Source organism: Scyliorhinus canicula, chromosome 19, assembly GCF_902713615.1.
Source record: "Scyliorhinus canicula chromosome 19, sScyCan1.1, whole genome shotgun sequence".
Lineage (NCBI taxonomy): Eukaryota > Metazoa > Chordata > Chondrichthyes > Carcharhiniformes > Scyliorhinidae > Scyliorhinus > Scyliorhinus canicula.
This window is the reverse complement of record NC_052164.1, coordinates 76,230,253-76,258,087: the sequence shown is the minus strand read 5'-3', so window position 1 is coordinate 76,258,087 and position 27,835 is coordinate 76,230,253. Positions and strand designations below refer to the sequence as shown.

Sequence of the window (27,835 nt, the reverse complement as noted above, 5' to 3'; positions counted from 1 at the left end):
ATTAAGGGGCAATTTAGCGTGGCCAATCAACTTAGCCTGCACATCTTTGGGTTGTGGGCTGAGACCCATGCAGACATGGGGAGAATGTGCGAACTCCACACGGACAGTGACCCGGGGCCGCGATAGAACCCAGGTCCTTGGAGGCATGAGGCATCAGTGCTAACCACTGTGCCAGCATGCCACCCACTATATAACTAACGCGTATGACTGAAAAGTTGAAGATGTTTCTATGAGAAGCTGAAAGATAGAAACCTTCAAACTAGTGGAATATTTATTGAAAATAAACTATAGCCCCTTGAGTGGTCCTAGACAAGTGCCTTGAGTAGCAATTAGCTTCCTTCATACTTTAACTGTTCTGTCAGAGCTTCAGCTCCTCCATTATTTGTTGCTCAACTTGACAAGATTTAATTAACAATGTGTATGTTCCTCACATCCTTTCTTAAGTATAGCTGACTCTCGTACTATTGCTGTCATTATTGTGGTTTGTGCCTTGAAGATACGCAGAGATGACACTCACCAGATTCTGTGTGAACAGGACGTTATTGCAAAGATATTTTAATGTCTGCCTTCTCAAACTTCTGTTTGATTTCAGTTTCTCTTTCTCTGTCACTACACCCACAGACCTGACTAAAAGCACACAGTACAGAAAACAGTCAACAAGCATATATAATATTGAACAATTGAATACAACATCCAGCACGGTTCCTGGACTCCATACTGTCCAACTCCATGGAGGACAATGTGTTTGGTAGGGATGTAAGTGACATCCTCCACTTGCCTATCAGAATTGTGGCTAAATCAATACTACAAAAGGTGCTTGAATGTGAGCTGCGCCTTCGTCATTAAGTCAAGAGCACTCAAGATGTACACAAATGTTCAGGGCAGCTGTATATGTTGTTGGATTGTTCCTTTGGAGCACAGTTTGGGTTCATTGTCTGTAATATTGATCGGGATCTTACGTTTCCATTCACAGCGGGCGTGAATGGCGATGGGAGCATAAAGTCTCGTCAGAGACCCAAACACGATACACGTCGACGGGACTTTCCATCGCGATTGTCAACCGTTCCTCCTCCAGTGACATAATAGGATTCTCCACCTTCAATGCCGGGAACCTCACTAGAATAAATGTAAATCCATCTGTCAGGAGGCCAGGCCTGATCATTCCCACCTCATCCCCTACTCTCCGCTCTCTCACGGGAGGCATCTGGCAGAGAAGCTCAGGCGAGTGCTTCACTCAAATGAAGAGGGTCATGTCTGGGCAGTGCCAGGGGACAGTGCTGTAGTGAGGGCATCAATGGATGCTTTGGGATGGGCAGTGTTCTATTTTTACTTTTTTGCATTGGGGCATCCTTTATAAAGGCGATGTTGCTGGCAGGGTCCAGTGTGACCCACCCCTTGGATTTTCTTTCACTCATAGTTCCTCAGTATGACAGAGAAAGCCGCCATTTGGGGCTGTTAGCTTCAGCACCATTTTCCCCCATCGCTGCCACACTCTGCATTGAAAATGAAAAATCTGCCCATTGCTACTTATATTCAAACATTCAAAGATTCAACCTGCTTTGATATTTATGTATTTGTGTTGTTTCAGCTCTGGTTCCCAAAATGTGAGTCTTTTCCCTTCTATTTATAATTTCATTAATTAAACAATAGACTGCAGATCCAATTGTTCACCAAGATCCCAAATGCCTTTTGATAGTTTGCACTTCCAGTAATTTGTACTGAAATTGGCTGGAAGGCAAATGGCAACACAGTGGTTAGCACTGGTGCCTTACAGCGTCAGGGACTCTGGTTCGATTCCAGCCTTAGATCACTGTCTGTTTGCATGTTTTCCCCGTGTCTGCGTGGGTTCCCTCCGGGCACTCTGGTTTCCTCCCACTGTCCAAAGGTTGTTAGAGCAGCCTCAATATAAGACTTTAGGGGTTCTGCTGAGGAGGGTCCAACACAGCATTTGAACATCAACCACAAAGTCTATCTTTCTGCATGCCAGTTCTTCCGAGCTAAGCAAAGTTTAGTTGAGATGGCTACACTCATGAGACTCCCCTTTTGCAGTGGAAAACCATTTGAGGGGCTGGTTTAGCACAGTGGGCTGAACAGCTGGCTTGAAATGCAGAATAATGCCAGCAGTGCGGGTTCAATTCCCATACCGACCTCCCCGAACAGGCGCTGGAATGTGGCGACTAGGGGCTTTTCACAGTAACTTCATTGAAGCCTACTTGTGACAATAAGTGAGTATTATTATTATTGAAGGCCACATTGAAACTGTAATAACTGTTGAGCTCAACTGTCAGGGCCCAGGGGTTGCTGAGCCCAAATATCCACAGTATGAAGACTGTCCTCTATTGTAGACATCTGCAGTTCTGTGCTCTAGACATCTGTGCTCAGTCTAGACCACTTAATAAACAAAAAATAACTTGATCAATGAACAGATTCAAGGTGATGCTTGCATTGTTTTCACAGGAGAAGAGGTGCAAGTGATTCACATTTTAAAGCAATAAAAATGCGGTGCAGCGATTTTCTGCAGCTCAAAGGTGTTTCAGTCAGAGAAAAATGCTACTATTTAATTTTCCATTCATCCATTAAGCCTCGTCCCTAAACAAATTCGCAATTTCAGTCAGTATAGCTTTTGCTGAATAATTATCTAATTCAATACCACCAAGGAATTCATTTTCCATAACCAACCATCCACAAACATAATCCATTCTCAATTATATATTTAAAGCCATCAGGCAACACAGCATTATAATCCACTTGTTTAAGCTGCTTTATATGTTTCTTGCTAAAACATCTGCACTATTGGACATGACTAGCCCATGCTTACGTCACTGTGATATTTCTACCTTAATCCCCATATGACTAGAGTGCTTTTTTCTCTTGGCAGACTTTCTAATCAAACTTATTTTGTTCCACATACGATTTTGCAGGGCATTCATAGAATCGTACAATACCGGAGGCCATTTGAAACCTCATGCCAGTGCCAGCTGCTTGAATTAACCTTCCAATGAGCACCAAAGTCTTGCTCTGTCCTCGTGGCCCGAAAGAGTTCTCCTTCTCAAATATATATCGCTTTGAAAGTACTCCTGTTTCCTTCTTTTCCTCAATACAGATATACGTTTCATTAACATTTGAATTCATAACTGCTGTCAGTTTGGTGACCTTCTGTCCCTCAAAAACAAAGTCTGTCCCCCCTTGAAGTAACTCTGCTGCCTCAGTTAAGTTCGGAGTGGTAAGCATTGCATCAGGTTTCACATCATGTCCATTATTTTTATCAGGAGCTGCTCTAGATTTATCCGTTCCTTTTGATTATGTCTTTGGTTCAGAGTTGTGTTCCACCCTGTTTTTCAAAGAACTGTGGCAATAGTGCATATTTTTTTTCTTCAAATTTAGAGTACCCAATTAATTTTTTCAAATTAAGGGGCAATTTAGCATGTTCAATTCACCTACCTTGCACATCTTTGGGTTGTGGGGTGAAACCCACGCAAACACGGGGAGAATGTGCAAACTCCACACGGACAGTGACCCGGAGCCAGGATCGAACCTGGGACCTCGGCGCCGTGAGACTGCAGTGCTACCACAGTGCCACCGTGCTGCCCTGCAATAATGCATGTTTGTCCACATACTATAGAAAATCATCAGTGCACTGGTCCAGAAGCTGTTGGCAACAAATGGCAAGCTTAATGCCCAAATTATTGTGGCACTGATTTTTTTTTATTTCGAGTACCCATTCCTTTTTTCCAATAAGGGGAAATTAGAGTGGCCGATCCACCTACCCTGCACATCTTTGGGAGGTGGGAGTGAGGCTCATGCAGACAAGGGGAAAAAATGCAACTTCACACGGACAGTGATCCGGGATCAGACCCGATCTTTGGCTTCATGAGGCAGCAGTGCTAACCACTGCGCCACCGTGTCGCCCACATAGTTGTGGCAATTATGCAATCTCCCAAGAGTTGTGGATTTCCACAAACCTCTGGACGTTTGCCACCGGTGTTAAAATCTTGCAAAAGGTGACAGCTTAGCGCCAACCTCACTATTGTCAAGACATTTCTGCATTTGCACTCCTTAAAAATGGATTCAACTCACTGTAGAAAGTTAGGGCTGTCATTTAACTGCATAAGGATACTTTTACTGGCGAGATTTATGCTCTTGGAAATGCAATTTAACCTCTCCAACCCAGAAATTGCAGAGTTTCATTCCTGCAGGTAATGAATTGGTCATAGAGATTTCTGAAGTGAAAAATACTACATTCCTTTTGTCTTTTCTATTCCCTCTCCTTCTTAATCTAATCATTCTGTCTCTGTCATTCTATTTCCAGCCCTAATTTGACTCTAATTTGCCCCATTTGCTTCTCCGTCATTCCTGTGTGTCTTTTACTTCTATTCTATAATTCCAATCATTAAACAAATAGACTGCAGATCCATTATTCACCAAGATCCCAAATGCCTTTTTGATAGTTTGCACTTCCAGTAATTTATACTGAAATATATTTTTCTGGCTGCAAGGCAAATGGCAACACAGCGGTTAGCACTGGTGCCTTACAGCACCAGGACCCTGGTTCAATTCCAGCCTTAGATCACTGTCTGTTTGCGTGTTCTCCCCCGTGTCTGTATGGGATTCCTCCGGGTACTCTGTTTTCCTCCCACTGTCCAAAGATGTGCTGGTTAGGTGGGGTTAAGGGGATAGGTCAGGCGAATGGGCCTAGATCGGTTGCTGTTTATGAGGGTCGGTGTAGACTCAATGGTCCAAAGGGCCACCTTCTGCACTGTAGGGATTCAATGGAAAATTTCTAACGAACAGGGCAAAATGTAAGGTATCATCCGCTCCAGGAGATTAGAACATAAGAACATAAGAACATAAGAACATAGAACATACAGTGCAGAAGGAGGCCATGACACATCGAGTCTACACCGACACACTTAAGTCCTCGCCCACTCTATCCCCGCAACCCAATAACCCCTCCTAACCTTTTTGGTCCTAAGGGCAATTTATCATGGCTAATCCACCTAACCTGCACGTCTTTGGACTGTGGGAGGAAACCGGAGCACCCGGAGGAAACCCACGCAGACACGGGGAGAATGTGCAGACTCCGCACAGACAGTGACCCAGTGGGGAATCAAACCTAGACCCTGGCGCTGTGAAGCCACAGTGCTAGCCCACTTGTGCTACTGTGCTGCCCACAAAGTTCTGGGCCATTTGAATAAAACATTCCAATATCTCGAGCAACAAAATATTTATTGCTATTTCAGTATATTATCCAAATGTGCCCACCAAACAGGCTTGGGTATTCAGAATATACTGCTTGATATGCAACACTAACGTTTTTGATTGTTGAGAGTTCGATTTGCCCCTGTTCATTCCCTCATCAAATTTCTGCTCTGTTTTTTTGACTGACATTAGAAACACTTGCTTTTTGTGTTAATTTCATTAAAGTTTGATGCGCTTAGATAATTTAAATTTCTGTTCAGTTCTCTGTGTTCACATTGACCTTTACTGACCTAAGTGGGCATCTAAGATTGCTAAGTTATATTTTTCCACAGAGTGTAATGTAAAATTTCTACTCTTAATATTTGAGATGATCTCTGGTGAAATATAAACAGTAGTTATTTGGTCATTGTCATAATATACACACAAGTATATGATGGTTGCATAGGCACACACTGACTGACACACTGAAAGACCAATCAACACACAGAACACAGCAGACCAATCACCAGACATGGCACGGTCACTATAAAGCCCAGAGGGCACTAGTTTTCCCGCTCATTCGGGATGCAGCCTCTGAGACAGCCGAGCCCGCAGACAGTAGCATGAATATCTACCATGTGCTAGCAGTATAGTCTGGTCAGGTTAGCCATAGTCTTCAGGCAACCTAAACATAGTGTCGACCCACTGTGCAAGGTCTGTTTAACAGCTCATAGTTAAATAAAATAGAGTTGTACTTCTACAAGTTTGGTAGCCTGTCTCTCTCACTGCTCTGGTAAACGCAGTCATCACAGACCAGCATACCCAACACACCAGTCATGTTACATGATGTCAGCATTGCTATTTTTTGGTATTAAGCCAAAAGGTTCCCAATTTATAATTCTCCCCCTTAGACATGTATTTTTGGAGGAGCAATGTACGTCAGTCAGGCTGTATCAGAACCAAGCTGTGCACACCCTGTTGGTACAATCCCCCTGCCATTTACAGATGTGTACTTTCTAACAGTCATAATTACCCGGATGCCCCAAAGTGCTTTGCAGGCGGTGAAGTAATCCTAAGGTGTTGGGATATAGGAGATTTGGCAGCAATTTGGGCACAGCTATATCACTCAAACCAAATCAACACAAGGAGGGAGTCCGGGAGCAGGAGTCAGCAATTCAGCTCCTCGTACTTGCTACGCCATTCAATATGATCGTGGCTGATCATGGGTCCTCTGATTTTAAATGTTGATTGAGGCATGTGTATATATTGGCCAGTCCAGCTGGCAGAACATCCCTGTTCTTCTTCAAAATAGTAGCACAGGATGTCTTCACACTCACCTGAGTAAACACGCAAAGTCCTGTTTTACAGCCTCACCTAAAGTGGACGCCTCTGACAGTGCAGCACTCCCTCAGTATAATGCTGGGCGTGTCAGCATAGATTGTGTTCAAATCCTGGTGGGGTTTTCACCCAGACCCTTCAATGCTACCACAAAACCATAGTGTTGACTCTGTCACAGAGTTTTGTTCTGAGTCACCAGGCCAAGTAGTTAGAACGTTATGCCCCAATGGCTGCATTGCAGCCTGCAATAAAAATGCACCATGCAGCCAAAAACAGCAGTGGCTTCCACAGATGCTGTTCCCTGAATCTCCTTCTAAATATGCTGCTAATATAAGGCGGGATTCTCCCGCAACTGGCCGGATTTCCCGACGCCAGCGCCAAGAACGGCACAAAACCACTCCGGCAAGGAGCCGACCATAAGGTGCGGAATCCTCCGCACTTCTGGGGGCTAGCCCGGCGGCGGAGGGGTTGGCGCTATGCCGACCGGCTACAAAGGGCCGGCGCGAGTTGGCGCAAGCGCAGAACCGCCGGCATGGTTCCGCGCAAGCGCAGACCGGCCGGTTGTGTTCCTGCACATGTGCAGGGGGATTCTTTTCCTTGCCGGCCATGGAGGAGCCCTACAGAGGCCAGTGAGGAAAGAGTGCCCCCATGGCACAGGCCCGCCCACAGATCACTGGGTCCCTATTGTGGGCCAGGCCACTGTTCCCCCCCGGAGTGGTTCATGCCGTTCGTGGCGCGCCGACATCAGGCCATCCCGCCAATTGCAGGCGAATCCCGCCCATGTGTCCCGTGAGGATAATATACAAAGGTGGAAAGAGGCCATATATTTTTTGCTAAATAACAGATATAGGGCATCCGTCTTCCATTAAAAAATAACCAAAGCACGTATCCTCTCGTGAACATTTTATGGCTCTGATGAAAAAAATTACATCTCTCCAGGCAATTATAATTCACCCAATTAAAAACTGAATCATAGCTGTTCCATACTCAATTAATTGCCTTGCGTTTCCGGCCATTGCAGCACATCGTTCCAAGTTTTAATCGATTCTTCGTAAATTGACTGCCATGTTGCTGCCAGTCCAGTTCAGAGCCCACGCTGAATTTCCAGAAAATAAAACTTAATTTTATTTAACTACTATATACAGCTCCAGTAGCTCCCTGCTGGGTCTTCACTAGCCAGTGCCTTACTGGCCGACTATATTTAGCCAGACATTGTTAAAGGTCCCCCGCCATCTTATCAGGGGAGCTCGTATTCTGCAAGGTCCACGGGATAGTTAATCATTCAGCAGTGGATGCAGTAACTTGCTTTGCTGGCAAATTAACTGTTTTTAGATGATCTCTGCTTTTTGTGAATTATCGGCTTCCATTTAGCTGCAACGATACCTGGCTAATTTATATGGGCGCGATCTAACGGGACAGTGCTGTAGCGAGCGTGACTTGCCAGGTGCTCCCCGATGGCCGACTCGGCAAGATGGCAAGCGGTATCTGTCATAATATACATCCAGGTATATGATGGAGTGCAGACAGGCAGTGATTAACACACAGGGTGACCAGTGAGCACACAGAACACAGCAGCCAATCACCAGACAGGACACGACCACTATAAAGCCAGAGGGCACCAGTTTTCCCACACTCTCAGGATCCAGCCTCTGAGACAGTCAGAGCTCGTGAGCAGCAACTAGAACAAACCACATGTGGTAGTCAGTTAGTCTGGTCAGATTAGCCTCAGGTCTCCAGTCAAGTCAGCATAGTGTCAACCCACAGTTAAGCATGTAATATAGTTAGTTGATCAATAAAATTGTGTTGCATTTCTTTAACTCCCTCTCTACACTGCATCAAACACAGTCCACGTAGACCCAGCTTACCCAACACATCAGTATCGAATGTCGATTAAGGCTGGTAATGACCCCCCCCCCCACGGGCTTTACGGTGGCAATGGCTGTCCCTCCCGCTGATTCACCTGGACCGCGCCCATCAACTCCCCACAAACGAGGAAGAGCAAGCACATAATTCGCTCCCTCCAAGCAACCCAGACAGCTCGCAACAATGTCGCTGCACAAACTAACTCCACATTTTGGAGATGCCGATGTGGTCCTACTGTTGGGCATGGTGGAGTCAAGGTGGGACATGATGTTCCCCCAAGGAGGTCGAAGGGTCAGCCACAGGTCAGCCAGTACTGCCTGGGAGGCAATAGCAAAGGCTGTCAGCACATGGAGCTTGATGGGGAGGACCACACTCCAGTCTTGTAAGAAGCTCAACAGCCTCCACCGAGCCACACGGTTAAGTTGACTTGGGCCCCCGGGCAGCGTTCCCTATGTCACCCTTGCACTGACACCCACACCCAATAGAACACCTTGGAGGAGAGCTCCGGGGATGCCACACTCGAGATGTCACAGCTGTCACCCACACCTTGGTGGGCGATATTAGTGGACAGCTTCTGGGGCACCATCTAGTGAGCACCACAGTTGCTGATGTATATCAGGTGGAGGCAGGAACATCTAGCAGAGACAACAATTAGAGGTCCGCTAGATCCCAGCACCCAGCTGGGTCAAAGTCAGATGCCAAGCCTCTGGACAAGATTATCCGGAGCTGATGCAGATGCTTGAGTGCAACCATGATATACAGGAAGGTATATTACCCACACTCCAGTGGATCCATTACCAACTACCAAAGGTTATGGGCACTGTAGACATCACCGGCAATGCATGGGACCGAGGCCAACACTGCTAGGGATGGTGACCACATTGGAAAGCCTGCAGCACAATGTCAGCAAAAAATGGTGGCGTCCAAGGCATTGCTCAGTCAGTGACAGCCACGGCTGAGCGCCTCGACATCATGTCCCTGTTGCTAGGGGATGTGTCAGTCCTGTGAGTGGACCTTGCCGATGTTCTGCAGAGCATGTCTCAGTCTCAAGTGGACATTGCTGAGGAACTACAGACCGTGTCCCAGACGCAGGTGGACATTGGAGAGACAATCCAGGGCATTGCCCATTCACAGAGGAGTATCGCTGAGGGCATTCACACCATAGTATAGACAATGGAGAGTCACCAGGGCTGGCCGAGCAGATGAGTCAGCGGCCTCTGGAGCAGAGTAAAGTACCACAAAGTGGGCAGACCTCTTGGGTGTGTACTGCAGTGCACCACCAGAGCAATAAAGACATCCGAACCGCATTTTGAGCAGTCTGGTGCACCGCTCAATAACAGTACGGGTGACAACACGGGCCTCATTGCACCACGTCTCCGGCCTCCATACTGGCATCATTAGCCAAGACATCAGCAGATACCCCTTGCCCCCCAAGAGCCAACTGTTCATCCAGGGGTGGTCCTCGAAGATGCCTGGGATCTCCGAGTGACCCATGATATAGCGGTCGTGCATACTCCCTGGGAAACATGCACACAAGTGAATGACCCGGAGGTGTTGGTCGCATTGAGTTGAACATTCAGGGAGCGGAACCATTTCTTCATAATGAAGGGCACTCCCTGTTGCACCAGTGTGCACAGGTGACATGCGTATCATCAATTACGCATCGATACCTCGGGTATCGCAGCGATGGCACAGAATCCTGTTACCCTTGATAGGCTTGGTCCAGTTCAAAGTTTATATCGTCCAATGCCCGGGTATACAGGACATCTGTGACTTCACAAATGCACTTGTTGCCCCTAGGTTGGGAAATGCCACGCAAGTCCCTGCTCGAGCCCTGGAATGAACCTGAAGCAAACAAGTTCAAGGCTGCAGTGTCCGTAATGGCCACTGGGATTGGGTATCCTCCTCCATGTGGTGCCACATCCGCAAGGGCATGACACAGGTGTCACACTGTCGCATTGTGAAAATGGAGCCTCTTGTGGAACATGATGCCCGACATCTCTCAAACAACAAATATCTATACACCTTGCGCCCTTGAAAATGAAATGAAAATCGCTTATTGTCACGAGTAGGCTTCAATGAAGTTACTGTGAAAAGCCCCTAGTCGCCACATTCCGGCGCCTGTCCGGGAAGGCTGGTACGGGAATAGAACCGTGCTGCTGGCCTGCTTGGTCTGCTTTAAAAGCCAGTGATTTAGCCCAGTGAGTTACAACAGCCCCTAGGCTTGCTGGCCTCCCCCTATATTTGATCAGTCATGTGGGCGGATTCTCCATCACCCGTCACTGGTAACAAGGCCCCAATGCAGCAGAGAATTGAGTGCAGGCGAAAAATGGAATTAGTGCCTGTTCCGATGCCCTGATCTCCTGTCGGCGGTGGCAACGCACCTTGTGACCTGGTGGGAGGATGCAAAACAGGTTATCTGAACCCATTTGCATTCCATTAACGGGCCAGAGGTCCAATTCTCCATGCCACTGAGATGCCCCGGCCCTTTCAGATGGGAATTTTCGCGGGCGTGGATCGGTGAAAATATTTTCCAGCATGGCTGATGCGGTGGTCCCCATGGTGGGTAAAGGGGGTAAGTACATAACGTAGGTGCCTCCAACGGCCATTGGAGTGCCCCCAACCCCCACAACACAAATTATTACTTCAACTGACCACTTCAAGATCACACAAGCGTGAAGAGAGGAGAATGGAAAGCACTTCATTCTGTTAGAAGTGATCCAGGAGCTGTCGGTCAAAGCTTGTTGTTTATAAAAATTGCAGTTAGAGCACTTCAGAGGTATTCAAGCGTAAAGTAAGAAGAATGGAGTAATGCTGACAAGCAGTGTGTGTGTGAAAGCTGTCAATCACAGCCAGTATCAATGAGACCTGAATGAATGGCTTGCAGCCCACAGATCTGAGGGGGTTTAAACACAGCTGACTAGTTTTCTCTTTCCAGGAATTGACACAGTAGGTGTATTTCCCAGGTGAGTGTGAACATAGCAATTGATTTTCACTGCCTCGGTCTGGAATTCCCTCTAGCTTCCAGACTTGGGTCTCTTTTCGAGGATACTTCCTGACATGGCTCTCTTTTCTGGGGGGCTTTCTGAAAGGGGTCTCTCTTCTGGGGGCTTCCTGACAGGGGTCTCTTTTCTGGGGGGCTTCCTGACAGAAGAGTCTCTTCTGGGGGACATCCTGACAGGGAACTCTTTACAAAGGTTCTCTTCTGGAAGGTCTGTGGTAGGTGTCTCTTTATTTAGGAGGTCTCTGGAAGGGGTCCCTTTATTTAGGGAGTTTCAGGCGGGTCATTTTATTTAGGGGATCGCTTTGGGGCTTGGGAAAGGTTTGGTGGGAGTACGGTGGACAGGTCTTTCTTTGTGGAGGGGGGGAGGGGTGGCTCTCGGATGGACTCCCTTAAAGAGTAACCCCCTTTGCCCACCCTTTTTCCCACCAGGACGTCCATTGTGTCAGGGCCACACTTGTCAATAGCAGTAGTGATTCTCGCACACGCAACTCCCAACCCAGAAGACCGAAGAATCAGGTGTGCCTGGAGAGTATGTTACCTGGCCTACTAAGTGGTTGACCTATTTGCGTCCTCCTGTTGGCGTGGGACGCAAAACTCTATCCCGCCGCCAGCAGGGGAAGGGGGGGTCGGAGCATCGGAATTGCATTGGAAACAATTGATGACCATTTCTCACAGCAATGTTTCCTTATTATGACATGGGTAACACTACAAGATTATCTATAAACATGTGGCATTATAATTAATTACAGCCATTTCTATTGAGCATGTGCCATAAAAATCATGTCAAAATCATGCTTAAACAACAGAAAGTGCCAATACTGTTCATCAATTCCATCGATGGTTGCAATTTTTTCTTATTGTCAGGAATACAAAGGTACAGGTAAAATGACGGAACTGTGTAAGACACTGGTGAGGCCACAACTCAATTATTGCGTGCAGATCTGGTCACGTTACAGGAAGGACTTAATTGCTGTGGAGAGAGTGCAGAGAAAATTTACTAGACTGTTGCCAGGGCTGGAGAATTGTAGCTACGAGGAAAGATTAGAGAGGCTGGGGTTGTTTGCCTTGGGACAGAGAAAGCTGAGGGGTGACATGATTGATGTGTGCAAAATTGTGAGGGGTAGCGATAGAATAGACAGGAGAGTGAAAGGCAAAAGAATAGACAGGAGAGTGAAAGGCAAAAGAATAGACAGGAGGAACCTGTTTCCCTTGGAAGAGAAGTCAAAAACCAAGGGTCATAGATTCAAGCTAAGTGGCAGAAAGATTAGAGGGGACATGAGGAAAAACATTTTTATGCAGAGGGTGGTGGGACTCTGGAATTTGCTGCCGAAGTTGGTGGTCGAGACAGAGACCCTAAAGTCGTTAAAAAAAAGCGCCTGGATCTGCACCTTAAGTGATGTAAGCTACTGGACTATGGGCCGTGTACAGGAAAATTGTATTAGAAAGGCCATCTGGTTGTCTTCGGATTAGCATGGACGTGATGGGCTGAATGGCTCCATTTTGTTTTACACACGCACCATAGAAATCATCCTATCTGGCTGCATCACAGCTTGGTATGGCAACTGCTCGGCCCAAGACCGAGACTACAGAGAGTCGTGAACACAGCCCAGTTCATCACACGAACCCGCCTCCCGTCCATTTACTCTGTCTACACCTCCCGCTGTCTTGGGAAAGCAGGCAGCATAATCTGAGACCCCTTCCACCCAGGTTATTCTCTCTTCCAGCCTCTTCCATTGGGCAGAAGGTACAAAGGTCTGAGAACATGCACCAACAGATTCAAAACAGCTTCTGCCCCCGTTGTTACCAGACTCCTGAATAGCCCTCTCAGGGACTGATCTCTTCACACATTCTCTCTACTGTTGTAGCTCTACATTCAATATGCTTCACCTGATGTCTACGTCCATGTATTTATACTGAGTATTTATCATATGTTCTATGTTTTTCATGTATGGAACAATCTGCCTGGATGCTACGCAGAGCAACACTTTTTACTGTATCTGGTTACACATGACAGCAAATCAAAATCTAAAATCTAAATCTAAAAATGTTCTGTGCTGTATAATTTCCATGGTTCTATGGAGTAAAACAGGACCACTGCAACAGGGAGACTGCAAAGTGATTCTGGAAACCTCAAGTGAAATGTGGTGTTTTGTGCGTCAAAGGTTTGTTTTGTGCTCATTAAAGAGGAGCAAGTACAGTACACAAGGTAGTGACCCTGATAGATTTTGCTGTCCTTGCAGAGAAAATGGAATGCTTTTAGCATAAAGCTGTAAATATGTCAGACATTTGTTATTCTACATTGGCCCCCAGCTGGTATTAGCAGCAGTGCTGGCACCTTGATAAAGTGTTTGGATTCTCATTTTTAACAATCCCCTCTAAAGTATGTGGATTCAAACTGATGCTACCTTTTGTTTGCAGGTTGACTGTTACCAGGCAAGAAAAGGCACGTTGGACACTTAAGGTTGAAGAAGACCGAAGTTTCTTCTTTTGCCCTTTTGATTATATTTTTTTTATCTCATCGCAGCTGTACAAGATAAATATTGGCAGTTCAATTAAAACGCTTCCTTTCTCTGCCTTGTCCCTCTGGCTATGGTGGGCAACTCACTACGTTCTGCCTTTTAAAACTCAGGAGTACCGAGCTATCTTTTTGACTAAACATATTGTCACCCGCCTGTGGTGTTCTTTGTGGTTCTAATCCAAGGATGGGTTGGTGTGGTATTCACAAAGACCCCAAATAGCTTTTATGTTGAACAAATCTGAAGATTTATTAACACCACTTAATTGGATTCGACACTTACTCCTAGATAATAATCAGCTGATAATAAACATGCAATCTACATTCTACTACTAATTCTGCAACTAATCTCTACACTAATACAATAACTATGATCTGCTCTCACTCACACTATCTTTCCTACAGTCCGTCTTATAGCTTTCTCCTCAACCTCTCCCCCAGGTTTAGCATTGATGCCTTCTTGGGTTCTGCATCTAGCTCCCTCTAGTGGTTGATTTGGACATAACATTAACTCTTACAGTTCTGTTTATCACAATGTCACACTGACAAACATCTTCATATGTACTTCCATCTCAAATGTTCTCTGCTAATGCTCCTATTGGGGGGGGGGGTGTGGGTTATGGGGTGGGGGGGACTCTGAAGCCCTGTCACAGTAGGAACGGAGCTGTAAAGTGCAGCAAGCCATTCAAAGCACCATTGGTTTTGACAGGACTGGAAGATCCTGCCAGCGGGAGGGATCGCAAAATTCCATGCAAACATGATGGGCCGAATTACTTCCTTTGCTTCTATAAACATTCTAAGATATGGATGTGGTACTGAAGACTCCTTTTACCCATGAAATCTGTCCAAGAAAGGAATAAGAGTTATTCCGGGAAAGAAAGGAGGGGCGAGATTCTCCAGCCTCCCCGCAGCGTGTTTCTCGGCAGCGGAATCTTCTGGTCCCGCGGTGGGGGGTCCTCCGTCAGAGGGACCAAAAGATCCTGCCACGAGGGACCAAAAGTTCCCATCCGAGTGGGTTCAAAGGAAGGAGGTAAAGGGCACAGCCATTCATCACATTAATCGTTCTGTTTTCAAAAGGTCAAGTCCAATTTAGACTTGTGTAGTTTAATTTACCGAGCTATCTTAATGTGCAAAGGCAAACTGAGAGCATTCAAAGATTTCTCTCCGAATCTGCAGCTAATAGAAAACCATCTCTCAGCTGTGAATCTGACATTGCAATCTTCATTACTTAACCTTAACGGGGTTCATTTCACAAATGATGTTTCCATGGCACAATTATAGTGCAGCACTGTCAGTGTTTCTTTACATCAGGCCATGTCTTCAAACCCCGCACAAAGATTTGCGCATGACTGTGCACTGACACTTCATTGTAATACTAAGGCAGTACAACATTGCCAAAGGTGTCAGCCCACACATTAAACCCAAGCACTGGGTGTTTGCTCATAGAGTCTTATGGCATGGTTCCATTGAGCAGCGTGGCACCCACTCAGTGTCCTGGGCAACATTTTTTCTTCAACCAATATCGCCAAAAAAGAAATTTCTGCCAAAAGTAAATGTTTCCAAAATATTCCAAAATATTCCACAGAGTATTTGGCCATCTGTCCGTGAAATGTAAACATAATAATTGCCCGATCAGGGGCTTTCAGCGGTTTGAGCCATGAAGCCACCAGGTAGATTATTGGACATTTTAACCACTAATTGGACGTCCTTTGGTCTCGGCCAACATTATAAATAGCGCACATGATTCAAACTAAAAACGAAAAGTCAAAGCCATCATATCTCGGGGGAAAAATGTGTTTACGCAGCTAGACAGACATCCCCAGATTCTTGGGGGTCAGGCCACTATCCAGTAATTCAATTGTATCAACACAACACAGTCAATGAACTGGATACAAAAGTGATGACATTTAAATGTGCACATCTGGATGTTCCCTTGCCTCTATTTACTTGAAACGTCTCCTACTTTTCTGTCAGCGACTGACCCAGACTTTGCAGCCAAAGATTGAGTTTAATGGCGTTCACAGTTATTAATGAGAAATTGCGCAGCAAATTGCGGTGAGGAAGACATGCATCATGAATTGCAAATCACCATAAGCTAATGGGTGATTTGCTCTCACAGAAATGGCAACCCATCCTCAACCTCCCACTGAGTTTTGTGAAGCTGCTGCATTTGCGCGTTAATTGCCAATTAAATGGCAAAAAAACAAAGAGGGATGCCTGAAGTGGATTAATTACCCTCAGGAAGCCAATCCTTGATTTAGTTCAAATCACCTATCAAATAGATAGTTTCCATTGTTGGGCCACAGATTTAGCTTCCGTTTCGATCTGCAGAGTAATGACCCGCATCAGTGAAAATGTAAAACGTCTTCAGATCAACAACTTCTCAAATAATCCTGGGCTCTTCCACAAGACTGCTTTGAGGATAGCAGTCAAGAAAACAAACAATTCAGTCTGTCACAAGTCCTCAGAATGTTAAAAGGCTGAATACAAAACATTCGCCTATAAATCAATGTAAATCTTCCAGATGAATAACTAAGCTCTGTCAGAATCAATTTATTTTAAATTATAATGGAAAGGTCCTTTAAGCAATAGGACACTATGCCCTATTAATGAGCTCTTAAGGCTGCTGATGGGGCTTGACACTAATAGGGTTGAAATCAAGTCTGCATTTTTGTTTCTGGACTGATTAAAAGTTACCTGACTATTTCTAATCTTGACAATGTTTCTTGAAGATACTCTATAAAATGAAAAAGGCATAACCAAGTAAGACTGGCGGTACTCTTTATTCAGCTGACACAGAAAGGTGACTCTACCAACCTCACTGCAAAAAGTGTGATTCTTCCATACGCTGACCACCTCTTTCTTCCAAGCTGCGTAAAGGGGATTTCCAGCAGTCACGTAGATGAGGTAGGGACAGAGATTAGATATGGATAGAGATTAATTATGGCTGTCGTGAAACCAAGATATCTTGTTGAAGGACAGAATATAAGCTTCAAAACTCACTTTCGTGGCAGACTGATATTGCCTGTTGTTGGATTCAATCTGAGCTTGCACACAAGGAGCTGGGACATGGGATTTTGGCAGGACCAAACAATATGGCTCCATTGGCAGTGTTGGGCAAGAAATCCAACAGCACTGGGTCGAGTCTGGGTGACTCTTTGTCAAAGCTTTGACAAAGCTCAGCTTTGACAAAGAGTCTTCCAGACTTAAAATGTCCGCTCCCTTTTCTGCCAGACCTGCTGAAATTGTCCAGTATTTTCTGTTTTTAACCGTAAATAATATTGTCAACTGGCAAAGAAGAGACGGATTCCTGGGATGCCTTGAGGTGACCATGTGCAGGGGAAGCCATGAAAATCTATCAAGATTGGTTTATTGGTGATAATATGACAGACAGGAATGAGATCATATCAGTGCAAGACTGTGGAAGTATACTATTAGTTCGAGCTCATTTGGAACTTTGATTCCAAAAATAAAGCAGTGTGTTAACCCGCTGGGGCATGCAGAGCTCTTTCCTTGTTAAAATTAAAGTGGTCCACATCTTACAGTCCTTGGATCATCGGAAACCACACGTACTCCAAAGTGGGCTTCGGGACCCTGCGGAAGTCCCAACCCAATGACTTCATGGAAATTGTCCTCAAGGTTTGAATTCTGATGGGCATTTCCCCTGCTCCCTGGAAACCTCCGAATCAGGCTCCAACAACTAAGTGAGAGTTGGAAACTCCGGGCACTTCCGACTTACTCACCTGGATAGTTACCCAGGAAATGTTGGACAGAAAAAAAACCTAGTCTAGCATCTGCACATTTGAAACTGACACCCCTGACTCACCCTTTTATCCCCCTAACTGCCCCCCTCAATCACCCAACTCATCTTCAACTCACCTGGCTAGCTCCCAAACCCCAAATCCTCCACCGACCTGAAGCGATTCGCACCCCTCCCCTCCAGCACACCAAACGGTGCCTTTCCCGACAACTCCCAGACTCCTCTCTCCTCCTCCACCCCCCCACCCCCCGCATCCCCTAGCCTCCAACCTGACAGCCCCTCCTGACATGACCCAACTGTCCCCAGACCCACCTCGCTACTCACTCACCCACCTACCACCCTTTCCAGCTGCCAGCTCCCCTAGCTGACAGCCTATCCATTACCTCACCTAGCTTCCCCCTTACATACCTACCCATTCACTCATGCACTGTGAAGCTTGGGGACCTTGCAGCACTCACTGGAGTATGGCAGCGAGTGTAACAAAAAGGGTGTGTGACGTCTGCGCAGATTCCCTTTGCTGTTCTCTGCGAGGATTCCTGCACTGAGGAAGTCCTGCAGGATTCTCCATCGGAAGTCGGAGACTAACTGAGTCTCTTGCTGTCTGACACAGAGGTTCCCCTTCTCATTAGAAATTTGGGTCTATTAAATATTTTCAAACGAATGACTATATTTTCTTTGTTCCATCGACAATTTCGCACATTTAGAACAAAGACAATAATTTTTTTTCTTTTTTAATTTAGAGTACCCAATTCATTTTTTCCAATTAAGGGGCAATTTAGCATGTTCAATAAACCTACCTTGCACATCTTTGGATTGTGGGGGCGAAACCCATGCAAACACGGGGAGAATGTGCAACTCCACACGGACAGTACCCAGAGCCGGGATCGAACCTGGGACCTCGGCACCGTGAGACTGCAGTGCTACCACTGTGTCACCATGCTGCCCTAGAACGAAGACAATAATTAGGTGTTTTTGAAACCGTCTTTTCACCTTGGTAGCTTGGATTCAATACAACTGAACTCAGGTTGGACTGACTGAAATCTTACCAAAGGAAAAGTCAGGTATCTACAAGCAAAATTGCCCACAAGTCCCTGGACATGCCCATCCAAATGTGCTTTGCAGCTCGTAATTTCTTGTGTCATTTATTGTGTTCAAAAGGCAAGATTCTGTGTCGGATATACTTCATGCTTATTGCTCAGATTGAAAAAGCGGCTTAAAAGCTCAATTTGGCACATTAGTGAAATCTGACTGATCTATTAGGCAGAATATTATGCTGTTGAAATAAAAATGCCACATTGCTTGGAAAGGAGATGATTATATTTGCAGCACTGAGCACAAAGCAAAGCTGAGAGTGGTTTTCCATGTGGCATTATCCTGCCTATCTATCAAATGTTTATTTGTTTTTGCTGCTAATGAGATAGTTATTGGGAAAATACAAATGATTAAAAATATATATCTTATCTACAGGCTTATCAGACTTCTCAATTACTTCCAACAACCAAAGGCCTTTTGAATAGTCTGAAAGGTCAGCACTCGATGGGATCACATTCATTAAATATCAAGAGAGCTATTCCTCAGTGGTATAGTGGACTGTTCTCCCTCTGCATACAATAAAAATCATTTCACTAGATAGGTTAACAGTAAATTACTTCATTTTACATAATGAACATCTATTTTTCCCACATAGTAATTTGATCATTAAACCTGGTTAACAAAAGTGCCTTGTGTTTGCATATATGTGTGAACTATTATAATATGCAAGTGTCTTATTGCTAATATGTTTCAATCGGGTTGATTGATCACCAGAGGTGTTGTTTTTGTTCCATACAGTAGCATCCCACAAAGTTTGATTTCATTTCAGTTGCCTGCTGTTATGATTTTCCTTTTCTTCAGAGTTGATTTCCCCATGGGACTCCTGAGCTTCCCAGGTCAGGGGTGGAGGCCACCCAGCTGGAGCTTGTTAAAGACTTTACGTAAAAGCCGGCCCAAGGAGGGCCGAGTGTGTGACTAGTTCTCCCAGCCAGGACTGGATTGGAAGAGGGTTTCTGCCATGGGCAGAATATTGTATGTAGTTCAATAAAGCTGTTCCACTACTGCTGACTTCTTCAAGTTACTAAATGTATATCGTTATAAGTTGTTGTTACAACACATTGGGCTAGTGCATGGTCAATTCCAGACCCACAGACCCCAGAGTCCCAACATAAGTGAATTCACCAATATTTTGTATAAAGTTTCTGAGATTTTTGGCCCTTGACTGCTCCAGTGACATACAGGTACCAGATTTGTAAGTGAAATACAACAGCTGTTTATTTATTATAATAGAGATATGACATGTTGGGCGAAAATAATGGCCAGCTAATCTACTAATTGTACTATCCCACCCTCTATCTAAACGCATGCAGGACAAAAACATGCAGAGGGAAGCGTAGGGGAAAATAAAACAGCAAATGTGAAATGGAAGATGAGGGTCCTTGCTTCGGACGTTGATGTTGTTTTTTTGGCTGACTATCCTTCCAGGACACTAAGTGATTGAGAACTAGCAGTTGGATGGCTAACATAGATCTTCAGGCTGGAACATTCAGTCTGAATCCCAGACTGTGGGATTCCTTCTGGGGAGTCACTTTCACTTTTATTAACCTGGGCCTTCATGCAGAATATCCGCCTCAGACCTGTGTAATTCATATTTGCTTATAGCTCGACCAGAATATCAAACAGCTGTTCTAAGAAACAGAGTTCCCCACACAACATTTTAACAGGATTGTTAAACTACTGCTGCTGCTTGCACCTGGTGCTGGACTGAACTTCCTTGCGGTTCAATCTGACTGTAGAAAGAGAATGGTCTTTACTTTGAACCTTTAGCCAAAGTCATCAGGTCAGAGAGTGGGACAAGGGCTGTGACCAAACCAAAACTAAATGCAAAAACACAGTGCCATAGAGTAAGGAACATTACAGAGAAAACCCTGACCAACAGCACGATCCATTGATAAGGTCCAGCAATCTGAAACAGTCTATTAGCTTACAGCCAAATCCATCAAGATGTGTCACTATTGATGTCAGTGTAATAACACAGCCAGCTGAAGGTTTGTGTTATTTTTTATTAAAGGTGAAGATCACTTTAAAGGCAGCAGCAAATTTTTGTTCAGGTACAAAAATTATAAAAGCCCTTATTACAGCTCGAAGTCCAATGATGTCAGAAACACAATCAAGATGAATTATTTTGACGATAGTAATGATTAACATGTTCTTTTTGAACATAATTTAACTGGAACTTAAACAGAAAGAAAATAAAATTCTGCATACAGAAAATGGAGATGTAATATTAGTGGATTTAAGAGTGGTCTTGTGAGAGCGAGTTAATGCATAATTTGCAGAAAGATTAGAAGAAACTTTACTCTGTACTTAATCCAGCACTTTGTAGCATTTGAAAAGTATTTGATTTTCAAGTGTGGTTAGTCAATCATTCACTTTAAGATGCAACATTCAAACCAGGAATATAATAAAAGGTTTCCAATGTTGTGACTATGCTGTATTTGATTGAGTCTGCAAATTGACAATGCCATGTGTCACCCATGTGAAACTGGTCTAATGTATTAGCTAACTTAATTAATGCTGGGCCAATCTTATATATCTGTGCAAACTTGCTGGAAATGTAACTGCAGGTGAGTTTGCAGTTGGTAGCTCAATAATACCCTTAGGGCCAGCTCCTTGACATGCAGAACTTTCAAAGCCAGAAGGCATGAATTGTAACAAGTTAACTGTTTTCCCATGTAATGGATTTGTTTTGCGGATTCATTGATTTTATTTTAATTGCTATTTTACTGAAATTATACTGAAGCTGATATCAGCAGCCAGAGACCTGATGCTTCTCCTGACAGTCAGAATAAATTCTCAAATGTAATGTCATTGGCAAATTGCAGAGGCCACAAGGGGCCACGCTGCTGGTGAGGTCAGAGAATTTGGCACTCAGCGAAATCTCCCATTCACTGCAGCGGGACCTTAGAATCGGACAGAGAATTCCGCCCATGGTTATTAAAGATAGAGCTGCATAGGGAATTAGAATTTTTTGAAAAATGTATTATTTTATGTTATGTGGGTGTCATTGGCTATGCTAACATTTATTGACCATTCTTAATTTCCCTTGAGAGGTTGGGGGTGAGTTGCTTTTTTGAGCTGCTGCAGACCATGTGGTGTAGGTACATCCACAGTGCGTTGGGAAGCAACTCCCAGGATTTGGAGCCAGTGAAGGAGTAGCAATTTTGTTCAAAGTCCGGGTGGAGTGAGCTTAGATTGAAGGGGAACTCGCAGGTTCTAGTGTTCCCCAAGCATCTGCTATCCTTGTCCTTCTAGGTGGCAGGAGTCTTGGGTTTGGGCAGCACTATCAAAGCAGCCTGAGTTGCAACAGTGCATCTCATAGATGATACACAGTGTGCGTCAATGTGGTCTGAGTGAATGTTTAAGGTGGTGGATGGGGTGTCAATCAAGTGCGCTGCTTTTTCCTGGACGGTACTGAGCTTTTAATTCAAATCCGCAAACATTTATTTACCATGGTATGATATGAATCACAAAATAAAACATGACAGGGTTTCAGTTTGGCACCTGCGTTCTGAAACAACAATTGTTTAGTCAGTGGCCATTTAACTGCATCTGAAGTATAGCTGGGGAACCAATTGTATTGCATGTATCAGTCAATTTTATTGACCTATTTAACAGACTTAGAAGGTTCATGTCAATGTCATTGACCTGTTTACTGCTGCAATATTGTCTCAGTGTTTATTATTCCAAGCTCTTCTTCACAAAAGTTTACATGAATTGGAGAAAGCCAAGATACAAAACATAGCAGTTTCCACTGATGTATAGAAGTTACTGCTGAACTATATCGTAACCATAATTGTTTAGATTTTATTCATGCATCTTCACAATCTATTCTAAATGACAAAATAAAATCACATCAACAGCCTGAGATGCTTCAAGGTTCAAGTTGCATCAATGGGCTGTATTATCATGCTATTAATTCTCCTTATCCTGCACTGGAATACTCTTGAGTATGGTAGCATGGTGCCTGTGTTATTTCACTGACCGAATTAATGACCTCAAGCCAAGAGTTCAAATCCCTGCACTGCAGCTGGCGAAATTAAATTTTGTTAATTAAATAAAAGTGAAACCAAACGTTTGGAAGTATCAGTAATGATCACCAGGAAACAGCTGGATTGCTTCAAACATCCCATCTGATTCATTAATGTTAGTTAGGAAAGAACACTACCATCCTTACCCAATCTGGGCTACATGACATGTGACTCCAGACTGCAATGTCATTGACTTGGAAATTAGCCAGCAAGTTGCATCAAACCCATTACAAATTCGAATCAAGCCAGCAGTCCATTGCTCCTCATTAATAAGGAAATCTAGAATCAACTTTAGGCACTAGGTACCACAAAGACATGCTATGTCCAATTGACGATGCAAGATATGTGCAACACAAATGTCACGTATTGGCCACTATCAACAAGAGAGAACATGACCACCCCCCTTTGACTTGCCACTACTGGATCTTCAATCATTAAAATTCAGGAGGGGGACTTTCCACCTGCTAGGATAGTGCAGCTACAGCAATACTTGGGCTCATCACTACCCAGGAAAAAGTAGCCAACTTGATTGGTACCCCACCCACCTCCTCAAATTATTCCCTCCCTCCACCACTGGCACACAGTGGTTGCAGCGTGCACCATACCGGAGATGCATTGCAGCAACTTGTTACGGCCACTTCAACAACACCTTTCTAATCTGCGGCCTCTAGCATCAAGAAGAACAAGGGCAGCAGGCACATGGAAGCATCGCCTCCAAGGTCCCCTCCCAGTCACATATCCCCCCCCCCCCTCCGCCCAAACCCCAGATGTGATTTTACATTGAGAACAGTACCTCAGATGGGAAGCCCACCCTTGTTACCATTTACTTTCCTGCCAAGCTTCAATTTTTAAGCTAGTAGGTGCCAGATGGCGCTGGTTACAAAACAGGAAGATTTACCATCCTCTGTGCTGGGCAGGAAGATAGGCAGCACCTCCATCGGAAGCCCTCCTCTTATTGGGGGTGCCCTCCCCTTGAAGAATGGACATCTCCAGACCTCCCTCCCCCATCCCGATAACCCAATCACCCCCCCCCCCATACAACATACCCCACCACCAGGGCAGCACGGTAGCATAGTGGTTAGCATAGTTGCTTCACAGCTCCAGGGTTCGATTCCTGGCTTGGGTCACTGTCTGGGCGGAGTCTGCATGTTCTCCCCATATCTGGGTGGGTTTCCTCCAGGTGCTCCGGTTTCATCCCACAGTCCAAAGATGTGTGGGTTAGGTCGATTGGCCATGCTAAATTGCTCTTAGTGTCCAAAAAGGTTAAGTTGAGGTTACTGGGTTACGTGGATAGGGTAGATACGTGGGCTTGAGTAGTGTGCTCTTTGTAAGGGCCAGTGCAAACTCGATGGGCCGAATGGCCTTCTCCTGCACTGTAAATTCTACGACTATGACTTCTATGACCCCACCCTCCCCAGGAGTCCCTGACCCTCTCAGGAACCCTCTACCATTTACCTGGCCTCCATGTCTCGACACTTGGGGTGGAATTCTCCCATCCCGCCTGTGGCAACTCTAGAGGTGGGTGGAGAATCTAGTAGGAGCCATAAAGGCAGAAACCAGCAGGCGTATAATCATATTGCAATTCCCACAATTGCGGATTAATTGAGGCTTGGTCTTCCAGCTGGCTGGTGGCGAGATCCACATTTGCATTAATTTGCAACTCATGAATAGTCATTAAAACATCTGGCCATCGATATTGTGCCAAGCCTTCCTATCTGGCAATTGATTGATCCAATTAATCAAGCAAAGTGTGTACAAGGCAGTCATCAGTTCGCAAGGGACTTCAAGGTGAGTGCAACAAAGCCTCTATGCTATAGAGTTGCACTGCTCCTGATAGGCTGCAGACCACTCTGCCAGGGCAGACTGGTTCATGCCCCCATCCCCATGGCGAGCTTGTCTGCATGACCAGCACCGTGCTGGCGGACCCATGGACCTTCCTGTCTCTCCATGTTGGGTCAGTACACTGCCTGGGGTTTGGCAGCACTGGGGTTTCCTTTCCCTTGGTGCCACACACCATTGTCTAGCTAGATATCACTGTGCTGTGGAACTCATGCAGCCACCACACTAAAGGGCTGAAGTTCAACTGGGACTGACCTGACAAAGATAAGGGGGGGGCAATGTGGAAGGTGAGCTGTGCGAGGAGCTGAGGGGAGGCAAGGACCCATGATAGCAGGCAGAGGAGTAAGGAGGTGAATGAAGAAGACAAGCAATGGAAGGCAGAGGGAAGACTGAGGGAAGCTGCATGAAAATTACGTAGACGATGGGGTTAAAGGGATACCACATTGTTTACTGGAAAGGTTGCACAAAGACTCCAGATGAGGAGAGTAGATGTCCAAGTGGGTCATCGACGCCTTTCAGGCAATAGGCCCAGGGAACGGGTGGTTGAATCATGGAACACTTCTTCTTGAGGCTGCTAGCCTTTTTCGTCTTGGTTACTGACATTCTGCATGGTCTGTGGAAGCTATGTGGGCTGGAGAGACTGATACGAGTGTGCTGGACTGGTGTTTAAATGTGGCGCCAGAACGTTTGATCCAGCCAGCTGATGGCAAGCGGACGAATTAGCTGACGACTTGCCTGATGATTCAGAGGGGAACTCACTTATGCATAATTCATTGTATCTTAGTACCATGGAAGTTATAGTGCAGAAGGAGGCCATTCAGCCCATCGAGCCTTCACCCTACTTAAGCCCACACCTCCACCCTATCCTGTAACCCAGTAACCCCACCCAACCTTTTTGGAAACTAAGGGCAATTTTGCATGGCCAATCCACCTAACCTGTACATCTTTGGACTGTGGGAGGAAACCGGAGCACCCCGAGGAAACCCACGCAGACACGGGGAGAATGTGCAGACTCCGGACAGCAGTGACCCAAGCCGGGAATCGAACTTGGGACCCTGGCGCTGTGAAGCAACTGTGAAGCACAGTGCCAACAGCTGTGCTACCGTGCTGCTACCGTGTTGATGAAGTTCCATGTTCAGAATCTGGCCTGGGATCCTGCCCTTCTGAAAAGCAGAAAAGGCACCACTGGAGCCACCACACTTTGTCGCTAAAATGGAGAATTCCGCCTTTAGTCCTCGGTACGTGGCAGCAGTACCTCTACCGGCCACTGCAATGCTGTGCCTGGGTGGACTGGAGAGTGGTCGGGTAATCTGATCTTCAGGTCGCTCTCCAAGATGGGTCTTTCAGCCAAGTGAGGGCGAAGGTCCCACCTGTTGCCAATCAACGTTCATCAGACCGTAAAATGACAGCAGGCCTGCCGGAGGTGGAGGGGATGCAACCTCTCCATCCGAAAAATTCAGACCCATGACTTTTCATTGTCTTTTACTAAACAACGGACTTGCAAGTGGTATCAACAGGAGGGTTTTCTTATTAGGATTCAACCACAAGATATCAATAAAGAATTTCTTTGTACATCTCTCTTGAACAGCTATGGTTAAGGGTAATAGAAAATTTTCTAAACACGTACAGTTTGATGTTGCCCTATAATACTTTACTGGGAAGGTCACTGTGTAATTTGTGTGGCTGGTAATTTGAGCGCTTTCTGAGAGTATCCGCAATGTGCTATGATTCTAAAGAAGACATTTAGCATTTCCACTGTGGTCACGTTGATGATTTGAAGGATTCATGTAATCAGGAGTCCTGGATGAGATTGCTTGAATCACTTTTGAATCAAATCATGGATGTGAAGTGTATGAACTCGGGGCACAAACACAGACCCAATTCAATGAAATCTGAAATGGATTCATTTAGTACCAGAAGCAGCTGCAAAAAAGCAAGTATTCAGTGCCACAACAATCATGTTCAAAGCTGATTATACTATTTATCCCAGAAAATGAAATGAAAAGAAATAACCACAGCAACCTCCAGGTATCAGATTTTACTTTCCATCTCTTTAAAGGTTCCCCCGGCCATTTGATAAGTATACAGGAAAGTCACTGTTACATTTACAAAAATAGACAGAAGTGCCGCAGTGTCAATGGTGATCAGTTTATGGTGACTATTTTTACTGTATGAAATTGCAGTTTTCTAATGTTTCTAGGTCTGCTTTCGCCCGTCTTTCAGTGATTCTTGTCCATAATTTCTGCTTCAGCATATATTCTTTTTCCCAGTGCCAGGCAGGTGGGTTAGGAGTCAGGGTCTGAAGCAAAGACAGAATACAACATGCCGGGTAAGCAACCCAATGAAAGCCTGGCAGCAGCAGGTTGCCATTTACAGCCATTAATGAGCCAACAGGGCAGCACGGTGCCGCAGTGGGTTAGCCCTGCTGCCTCACGGTGCCAAGGTCCCAGGTTCGAACCCAGCTCTGGGTCACTGTCCGTGTGGAGTTTTCACATTCTCCCTGTGTTTGTGTGGGTTTCTCCCCCACAACCCAAAGATGTACAGGCTAGGAGGATTGGCTACGCTAAATTGCCCCTTAATTGGAAAAAAATGAATTAGTGCTCTAAATTTAAATTAAAAAGAAAATGATTAATGAGCCAACAAAGAAAAAGGTGATGTTGCCACCAGGATCTTACTGAAGGCGGAAGGGTCCCCTACTGAGGCCGGAGTCTGGAATTGAACGGGAGGTGGCCTCCCACGAGCAGGCCGGGAAGCCATCAACGTCTCCCTCTTCATCGCCTGACTACAAGCCTGCTGGGAAGCAATGCCCACAGCTACAGTCACAAGCTGTCCTGTGGCTACGTGTGAGCTTTTATTTGTGGCATTCCTGCCGAGAACACCCTCCTCCAGAGGCATCATCACAGGCACATGACATTGGCAACTACCGAGAACATGCTCATTCCTAGTGTGGTAGATGTACTCAACAGTTGCCCCCATTTCTGGAAGAATATCTTCAAGTAGTACATACCCAGGGGAATGGCGCTCAGCTCTATTGATTGATTTTTATTGATTGATTATTATTTTAATATTATTATTTTCTCTGCCTGGTATCAATCAGAAATCTGATGAAATAGAAGCATACAATCCTGCCCAAGACATTTAGTTGGAACGCACTGGCTGTAATGAGTTACTGAAATATTCCAGAATATCACATGAGGAAAATTATAACACAACAG

General features: G+C 45.2%; 1 protein-coding gene across 5 annotated transcripts in view; it reads right to left on the bottom strand.

Moving 5' to 3' along the window:
- LOC119954114 (opioid-binding protein/cell adhesion molecule-like) overlaps positions 1–27,835 on the bottom strand; it is a 1,170,645-nt gene that overhangs the window by 672,276 nt on the left and 470,534 nt on the right. The gene's annotated exons all lie outside the window — the stretch shown is intronic.